General features: G+C 36.7%; 1 pseudogene; it reads right to left on the bottom strand.

The window, feature by feature from the left end:
• Positions 1 to 9,299: 9,299 nt before the first annotated feature.
• Positions 9,300 to 10,047, bottom strand: LOC105743924 (annotated as a pseudogene).
• Positions 10,048 to 10,312: the final 265 nt, after the last annotated feature.

Genomic DNA, 10,312 nt, shown 5'->3' on the forward strand with positions numbered 1-10,312 from the left:
AGCCATCTCCCTGGCCCCCTTTTTTTACTTTTTCACTAGGTGCAATGGTATCTTTAAGGTCAGAAAATCTATTTTCACTTTCACTCAGTTTTGCCAGCTTGTCATTGAGGTTTTAATTTCCTGTATATGATTTTGAACCTGTTTCATACATTCTATTTCTTTCCTAAATTGCTTATTAAGGGGTTCCATCATTTTTATATTGTGCGCTATTTTTTTATCAGTGTATTCTTTATAAGTACTTAGTACTTCTTTGATTACAGTTATCACTAATTTTTTTAGTTCTAATATTATTTATGATCTGATTTCTTCTATACCTTTCTGCAGTTGTTTCTTTACTGCCAATGCTATTATTTGAGAGAGATCTGATGTGTGATTTCCAGTTTCCTCAGTGCTAGTGTCTTCTGCAATTGTACTGGGTGGACTTGGGGCCTGAGACTGCATTTTTTTTTCCTTCTCTTTGTCATTTTGTATACCACTGTCTTCTGACCTTTGGTGTAGAGCTTAGATAGAGTTATTACCTTAGTACCAGGTCCAAATCTATGAAGTTCCGATTCCTCCAGGTGGATGTTATTTGGATCTGGCTGCTGTGCTCCACTTTGTTCTGCTGGAGCCATTAGAGTTGAACCCTTTGTGTCTCTCTGGCAAGATATTCTTCTGAATCAGCTTTGTGTATCTTGCAGCTAGCCTCTTTGTATGGAGTTCTGCTTAAGGGTTCCACACTGGGCTTGCACTCTGGGTCGAATGAGGATCCACTGACCCTGGGTGGTCTCGCTTATTCTCCAGGCCTGGGCTCTGTGTCTATTCAGGATCCCGCGGGCCCTGGGTCGTCTCACTCCTATATTGTCTTATATATATCATGGTGATGCCTGAAAAGTATTAGGAGACTTAAATAAGAATATAGGATAGAAAAAAACTTTAAAAAGAATATAAGATAGAAACACTTGGTTTTTCAGTCCTCTACTTCACCCTTAGCATCCTCAGATTATTTTAGAAATGACTCATTGAAATCACAGGAAATACTGGAAATCACTGGAAAATACTCACTCTGCTCTTTGAATCCTGAACCTGTGAGAGTAGGTTCTTCATGCCCACTTGAGTAGTAGAGCCATCATGTTTAATGGTCTACTCATTTTTAAAAACTTTTCTATCGTGGTATCAAATCTCTAGTGTGTATGTGTCACTGGAGGACTACAAATAAAATGCTGTAACAGAGCTGCTGTGACTTTCAAACTAAATGACGTCTGTTGGAGTCTATGTTCCTTCATTCCATAAACTGAATTTGCTAATGGTTCATAAGGCTTGAGACATTTGGTTTAAGAATAGCATTATGTAACTCTTAGTGAAATTATGTAAGTAGAAATATTAAGGCTTGAATTCATGACAGAGTTTTTTTTTTAAAGGAAAAATCAAGACAGATTTTTGGCAAGTGTGCAGTGGTTTGATTAAGTGGATAAGAACTTGAGTTCTATGCCCTTTCAATTGTTTCTACTCAAACTTTAAGGAAACATCTCTGGAAATAGATATTGATTCTTACAGTTTAAAGCCAAAGACATTCATCAAAGAGGCAGATAGAAAACTAATTTGTATTTTTATATAAACAGAGAATTAGGAGATAGAAAGCTTATTCCCACTTTATTTTTGTATTTTCCTGTGTATTTGGGGTGAAAGAGATGGAAAAATGTTCTACTTTTCACTTTTCTTTTCGTATAAAGAATAGACCATGTACTTGGAAGATATATTTTTCATTATTAAATATTTTTATGCATGACCATACAATGTCCATATACAAGCACAATATAAACTGTTTCCATGTGAGTAAAATTGTATAAGGATACTTACATAGAGAAATAAAGTCAATCCACTAGCTGTCCACTATGAGTTTGTGTTCTCCAAAATTGAAGAATGAACTTTCTTAGGAACAACTGAGATTGAAAGCAGAATATATTTATTGAGGGGAAGAAAGCTTTGCCCAAGAGGAACAGAAGGGGTCCTGAGTGGGTTGCCAAGGACCCTGCCTTTTCTAGGGATTTTTATAGAGCAAATCCACTACATGAGATGCATCCAAGGAGGGGAGAAAGGGTAATCTCAAGGCGAGCATGAGGTGGGACAGAGCTATGGTCAACCAGTAAGATTACAAGTATAATTGCTCAGGTAACATTGATTAATTCAGGATCAAATGGGGAAGCTAGTCATGTAGCAAAGAGGCATGAACACAGAATAGGGGCTTTTCCTACAGGGGGCTGGGTTAGCAACTTTTCCTCACCTCCACAAGGTGATAGGTACCTATTTAGAATATCAATTTCTGATTTTTGTCCTGAGAAAGTATGTGGGTGCATTTGTTTTATCTTTTGTCTTGAAGTCTGGCCCTCAGCTGAGGTGCCTGTCTCTCCCACAGTTGCAAGGCATTTCATCTTCTACATTGGCTTGTTTGAGAGCCTAGCCCTGTCTGACTGCCTATAATGTTTTATCTAACTTAGTTGACTATAACAATACTATGCTTATATCTAAGTACTTTCTTAGAATACTAAACACCTTTGATCTTTTGGGGATTTGTGAATTGGCATCTATCTTATACCTTTCTTTCTATATATCTATATATCTCTCTCTATATATACACACATATATATATAATGTATGTACTATATACATTTTTATATGTATGTACTATAATATATATTTTATATGTATTTACTATATATTTTATATGTATGTACTATATATGTATACATATTCATATGTGTTATATATAGTTATTTATATATGTGTTATATATCTATTATATATATATATTCAAAAATAAAAGAATGACTGGAATATTTTAGCTACCTCTGTAGGTCAGATAGCATCCTTTATCTTTTATACTATAGTTCTTTTTTGTTTTTAATCATTTGGTTTAGGTTGCTGCAGTTCTAGCTAGAATAAATTAGAATAGTTTAAGAAATGCTTGCTTCAAATCTTTTTCTAACAAGCTAGCAATGTTGTGAAAATTTCTTCAAGTTATCATTGTTCAGATGGATGCAATTTCTGTGGTACCTCTTGTACTTTTTCTGGTGACAAATCAAGACTGCCTCAGGAAAAAAAGAAAAAAAGAACAACTGGGTGGGATGGGTGAAGAGAAGGGAATTCGAAGTAAATTGAAGATTGCTGATTGAGAAGTTTTGTGCTCTATTCTAGAATAGTCTAAGAATTACTACTAATTTACAATAAGCACAGTAACTAGACAAGATGCATTGTGTTTATCCATTTATTCTAAAAAGGTGTCACACAATCTTCCAAGACATCCTCATTAAATAAGCAGCAAGAAATGTACAACCTCAGCAGGAGATCACTTATTGGAAGATTTCACACTAGGAAAAGTGTTTACGTTCACAGCATTTACAAGTCATTCATGTTGCACTAAAATCCCCATTTTCCAATTATGTCATGATTTCTATTTCTTACCTCCTTATTTACTTACTTAGAGTACTGAAGTCCTTTTTGTTGTTAGGATTTGGGAATTAGCATCCATCTTGTACCTTTTGGATTTCTTGCCTTATTCTCCACCACTATGATTCTTTGGATCATTCTAACAAGTTGTTTGAAACATAGTATTGATAGAATTATAGTCCTTTATAAACAATGCCACATAAATACAGATTGATAAAGAGGATTTCACATTAAATCTCATGCCTGTTAAAGTTACTGTATAGCATAGTTCTTGAATTACTCTTATGAGGAAAACTTGTCTGAGATACAATCATGACCCTCTTGTGGGCTCTCCTAAATATATGTGGAAAAAGATTCCTTTCTGTAAAAAACTTGCTATTTATTCTGTGTTCAATATAGAAGAAAGATAATAAAATCGCATAAAATAGACAAGTATTTTAATTGTTTAAAATTTTTATTTTTAAATGCATAAAATGAGAATAGTAATTGTGAAAATAAGTTTTATTTATTTTTTATTATTTTTATTGAGAAAATAATAGTAATGAGACAGCTTCAAAACCAATTAGAAGGATAGTTTCAATAATTAATACATTGCATATTGTTTTCTTCATAGTGGTTATTCATAGAACAAGATGCAGACATGATATCCTGTCCAAACACTATTAGTATAAATCTTTCTTCTCATTGAATTAAGAGAAAGTGTATCTATCCTATTTTTAATGCATCTTCTCATGTGTTTCCTATGCACCAACTTAGTAATCTTAAAAGTTAAGGGCATGGGATGTTGCTCAGTGGCACAGCCTGCCTGGCCAGTACCAGGACCTGAGTTTGAAAAAGTTGTCATGCAAACTTTTTACTAACTTTTATTATAGTGTTATTCTTGATATATAAGCTCTCTGGAAGCACTTTTACTGATATTGAGTGGATGTACTATACATAGTTAAATCTCTAAAGTATTTTCAATCTGTTTTATTAGTAAATCATTATGACACATAAAAGATTCATTGTGGGGAGTTGGTATGCATACATACTATATCCTAATCCTTTTAATTTCTAAATCATTACTTTGAGGTATATTACTAGATATAAATATATAAAAGATTTGTGATATGCTTATTGACCTCAAATTTTGTTTTGTCCTTTGAAAGCTGTCACCCTGTTCTGACCACCGGAAACAAATGGACCAGTGGAGAGTTCCAGCATGAGCGAAATCTAAGTTCTTCCTTCACAGTGACCACTTCTGCTGCTGACCTGAGCTGAAGCAAGTCATAGTCTATCCTGGCTAAAAAGAGGGCACCTATGCAAAGCTGGACCACTGAGGGCCAGTCTTTAGGATGTTACCTCAAGTACTAGGAGCTAAACTCAGTGCCTTGATGCTGAGTTACATCCTTGGTCCCTTTTTATTTTTCTATAGGAGATAGTGTCTTGATCATTTCCCCAGGTGGAACTTGAAATTCTGATCTTCTTGCCTCAGCCTCCCGGAGTGCTGGGATTACATGCGTATATTACCAATCCAGGCTTAGTATGATTATTAACTTCATAGAGATTTATAATATAAATAAGTGACTATGATACTGGCATAAAGAGGGTTGGGAGTAAGGGAAAAAAAGAATTGAGATGTCTTATGTACATGCACCAAATGTATGCTTGTACATAATGACTGGAATCATTATGTATTGCAAGCATGTGCTAACAAAAATATTTTTAAAAGAGAATATGTGCAAGACTAAAGTACCTGCTTAGCCAAGCTTAGACAAGCACAGGGACTGCAGTTCGAACCCCGGTACCACATGCCACACCAGCCCTGCCCCCAGGGCAGGCTGAGCCAGCCAGAGTCTGGGTGTAGTGGAGCATGCCTGTAATCCCAGCATTGGGGAGGCTGAAGGCAAGGGGATCATTACAAGTCCGAGCTACATGGTGAGAACCTGCAACAACCAAATACATAAAGAAGAGAGAATATGCACAAGTATGTCAGGGTTCTTAGAAATATGTGTGTGTGTGTGTGTGTGTGTGTGAGAGAGAGAGAGAGAGAGAGAGAGAGAGAGAGAGAGAGAGAACAAGAGAGAGAAAGAGAGCAATTCAGTCTCCCTTGGTAGTGGAAACAGAGGCAATGAGGGTGCCATCAGTGATGTCCTATACTGCAGAGTAGAATGTTCACAGCAGAAAGGAGTGAAAAGAGAGATAAGACCAAGTTGGTACTGGAAACCTACTAGTTTTGTCACTTATTTGCACTGAGGCATAGCCCTAGTTGTGTGCATCTTTTGAGGAATGTTGTTTTAGCCAAAATTTGCTTAATTAGATTTTCTGTTGCTTGCAAACTGAAAAGTACTAATGAATATAAAATTTACACCTTCCAAATTATTGAGGAAAGTAAAAAGATATTTTAAACATCATCATAGGGGCTGGGGAGATGGCTCAGTGGAATAATGGCTTGCTTTCCTGGCAAGCACAAGGGCCTGAGTTCAATCCCCGGTTCCAAAAAAAAAAAAAAAAAAAAAAAGCAAAAAAACAAAACCCAGCGGCCTATAAACATCATCAGTATTTTATATTTTCATCGAAACTTTGTTCTATATTTTCACCATCGGGTGATTGAATGACTGAAAACTACATATGTCATTTGCAGTACTATATAGTGATTTGCCTCATCAACAACATAAAATATCATTTTTATTATTATTTTGATTTGATATTTTGTTCAACTTCAGCCTTGTGAAGATTTCAAATAAATTTCAGAAACTCTGAGTCAGCTTATTTACAGGAATCTGTTTCATACAGAATTAGATTTTTCTTTGAGGTCAAATGCAAAAGTACTTTTAGCCTTTCTTACCTGTGAATTCCATATTTGTAGATTTATTCATCATGAATTGAAAATATTGGGAAAGAATTGTGTCATTACAAAACATGTACAAACTTATCTTGCCATTATCTTCAAAACAATGGAGTATAGCCAGGACTTCTACAGTCTGGTGGTTAATCAATTAACTGATCACTTTGGTGGTGTGGTGAATTAATCAATGGTCAACTTGTAACACCCAACTGAACTGAGTCAGCATGGTGTGGGATGTATAAGGTCCACCTGAGGATTGTTGCCTACTACCTAAGAAGAGAATTGGAGGGGAATTTGGTGTGCTGTCAATTCTCCTGGAGAAGCTTGTCAAAAGGGCCTTCTGAGATGAACTCAGCTATTCACATCATCAGAGAAGCTTGGATTTCCACTGTCACTGAGGTTGGCTCATTTTGGGTGACCCTCAAGCCTTACTTCTGGGCTATGGTGTAAATCCTTCAGCCTGCTGGCACAGATCTTTCATCCCAATGACATAGATGTTCTAGCTTCCACCACTGACCTTTGGGCCTTTCCACTATAAATGCTTGATACAGACTGGCATGTTATGGGCTCTCAGCTTCCAGTTGGACTCATGCAGGACATTGACAAGGGCTCGAGGTCTTCAGCTGGACTCATTCAGGACATGACTATGGGATCTAGACCCTCAATTGAATTTGTTTGGTCTCTAGTATGGGGATAGATCTCATGCACTCTTTTTCTGTTTGACTCTTTGGATTAATATTATAAAATAATCCTATAAATTATGTGTCCTATATTAAATCTTCTCCCTATAAATCCTAATTACAAAAAGTGAGACTGCCCAGCTGAATTAAGTCAGCACGGTTCCTGGCTTAGAAGCCCTGCTTAAGGAAGACTGTTGTTCAAAGAATGTAACAGGAAAATAGGATAAGAATATTTTTGGAGGGCATTTGCCATTTCCATGAAATTGCTCTGAACCTTTTAAGTCTTTATTAATATAGTATTTTATTAAATTAAATTACATAACCATGAGAGACATAGCATACATAGCATTTAAACTAGAAAAATAGACATTTATGTGCATTTTTCTGATCATATCTGAAATTCCCAATTTTTCACAATTTGTGGATGCTGTAGGGATTTAACTCTACCAATTTAGGGAGTCTAGTATAATGTGAAAATGCTGATGCTTTCTTAGCAGCAGCAGTTCTGGAGCCTTAGAAAATGCAGAGCATTTTGGTGGTATCTTAGGGATACTGAGGCTTTAAGAATAAAACCAAGAACATTTGATATAGATACATGCAGCACAGCAGCCCATATAATGTAGAGATCCTGGTGCATCTGTTTTTGATGGGTTTCAGGTAACAGCCAATCAGCAGCAAGGAGAACTGAGTAATGCTCTCTGGTAAGTCACTTGCAAACATCCTGTCAAAACAACAATTGTGGAGGATACTTGCGGTTTCAATGAAATTACGGGGCTTTGCACACACAATTATTAGTTAGGTTCTCAAGGAAAATATGTGAATGACTGGGTCTGTGAACTATGAACCACCACTTTTGGTGAGGGTAATACTTGTCTCAGGTACTTTTTACTCATTGCTGGGACAATATACCTGATGCCAAAAATTAAGGAAGAAAAGATTTACTTAGTTCACAGTGAAGGTTTCAGTCCATAATCAGCTGGCTCCGAGGCGGAGCAACACATGGCAGTGGGAAACCATTCATGGTAGCAGCAAACAGAAAAGAACAGAGGAAGGGGTAGCAGCTTTGACTGCTAGGAAGGAACTTTCTTCTCCTTAGATGTGTATGCAGATTATCTGCCCCAGGGTGCGTGTGGCACTCACACTCACAATCCCAGCACTGGATCAAGAATTAATCACAAACTCTAGAAGACGCCCCAAGACTGCATGAGGCTCTGGGGGGACAACTAGACACAAACCATAATAATACTATACACAAGAAATAGTAGAATTAAATTTTGGTGGGTCACTTTATAATTTCTAGAGTAGTAATAATATCTTGCATATACATTGCAGCTACATTTTACAAAATGCCTTGTCAGAAAGTACTATGAGCAATAAGAGTGGCATTTTTTACATTTTGTAGATAGAGGTATACTTTGATAAATACTGCCTCTCCATGTTTTATTTTAAACATATGTACGAGCTCTATTGTGAGCTTTTATTTCCTGGAAATATTTTTTTCCCAAATCATGGCCATTTAATTCAGATCATAAAACTTGAGATGCACACCTAACATATAACCCTCTTATATTATATAATTGCAAATAAAGTTTCTTGGGCTGGGGAGATGGCTCAGTGGAATAAGCACTTCCCTGGCAAGCGCAAGGGCCTGAGTTCAATCCCCAGTTCTGAAAAAAAAAAAAAAAAAGTTTCTTTTCAGGGCATCAGTGCAACTAAGTTGGAATTATCTAACTAAATTTCTAATGCCATTTTTAAAGTATTACAAATAGGCTATATTAAGAATAAACTTGAGCATTACTTTTTTCTAGGACTAATGATAAATGATGAGGTAGAATAGCTTTAGCAGATTTCCTAGCCCTAGACCCCTAAATTAAGTTTTCACTGACTTTAAATATTGGTGGCTTTTTAGGAATGAGAGATTTGTGTTGCTGAGTACCCACTCTTCAGTGCAAAGACTGATGTTTACTTTTTCAAATGGTTCAATCTCACTAACACATAAGCCCATAGCAGATCCCTAAGAGACTAATTTGTAAAACTGGCCCATTTTAATGTCTTTACACTTTAATAAATAGTTCTCTCTCTCTCTCTCTCTCTCTCTCTCTCTCTCTCTCTCTCTCTCTCTCTTCCTTTCTTTCTTCTTTCTTTTTCCAGAACCAGGGATTGTTCTCAGTCCCTTGCGCTTGCTTGTCAGGGAAGCGCTTATTCTACTGAGCCATTTCCGTGGCCCTAAATATGAATGTAGTCATGAGAGTTGTTCAGCAGTATTCAAGTTATGGTTTTCCTGATTGGTCTGTAGTCTTCAATAAGTGTAAGAAGTTATTGTATGAAACATCCTCAAACTAGTAAGACTGCATTGATGCGTCCATCATTTTCAGGATTGTTGGTTACCTGGGCATATTTACCCCAAACAACCTTGCCTCCTCATGTCACAAGGCCCTACTCACTCACATTCACCTCAATCGCTGTTACTTTGGTAATAATGCCCAAAGTTGTATACAGGGGTGATGAAGGATCTTTTTCACACCAAGTATTGGCAGGCAAAAGTTGGCTTTCAATTCAGTTGTGTTACATAGGCCTTCTTAAAATGTAAGCCCATTGGCCTAATGAATCTTCCATATTTAGGTGGTTTTCTTGTAAAGCCATCTCCAACAAAGCAGACTTTAGTAACCATCCTCTTCCAGGCCTTCTTTTTTCTCTTTCCAGTTTAAATAACTTTTAATACTTTCATTTATCCTTAGGCATGAACTTTAGGCACAGGAACTTTCCATTTTTCCGTCTTTTGTTTTCGTTTTTGTTTAATCATGTTGGAAAGTACTTTTTCATGAGACTGTCCCTCCCTGTCCAGCAGGTAGGCAGGTACTGCCCCTTATGGAGATTTTTCATCATTCTTTTGTTCAGTGTTTCTCTTTTCATGCACCTTGATAGTCTTCTTCATTTGTATTTTCTCCACATGGCACTGTTTGTGGTAGAGCTCAGCCTTCAGGCCAATCTTTTTTTTTCCTTCTTTGGATGTTCATGAGCCTATTGACTTTTCTTCTTTCTCTTTTTCTGAAAGTAACCCAAGCGGTACCCATAGCGTTTATGGAGTAATTCAATATATCCATTCTGTGGCATGATGACCACTGTAGAGCCACCATGGGCGGCTTCAGGTGTGCAAAGAAAAGTCCTAACTCTGGGTGTCCCAGGCGCACGAGCTGCTTCCTCACAGCCAGAAACAGGAAACAGCTTTCCTGGATAGTTGGGATGGTTAAAAGCACCAAAGAACATTGCAAGAATGTATGAAAGGTAATAAGAAGAGTAATGTTTTAAAGTCAAGCCATCTTTCAATAGAAATGGGCTGCATCTATATTTAAAACTCACCATGAAATTATAATTATAA

The sequence above is a fragment of the Octodon degus genome, unplaced genomic scaffold, assembly GCF_000260255.1.
Source record: "Octodon degus isolate 3935 unplaced genomic scaffold, OctDeg1.0 scaffold00187, whole genome shotgun sequence".
Taxonomy (NCBI): Eukaryota; Metazoa; Chordata; class Mammalia; order Rodentia; family Octodontidae; genus Octodon; species Octodon degus.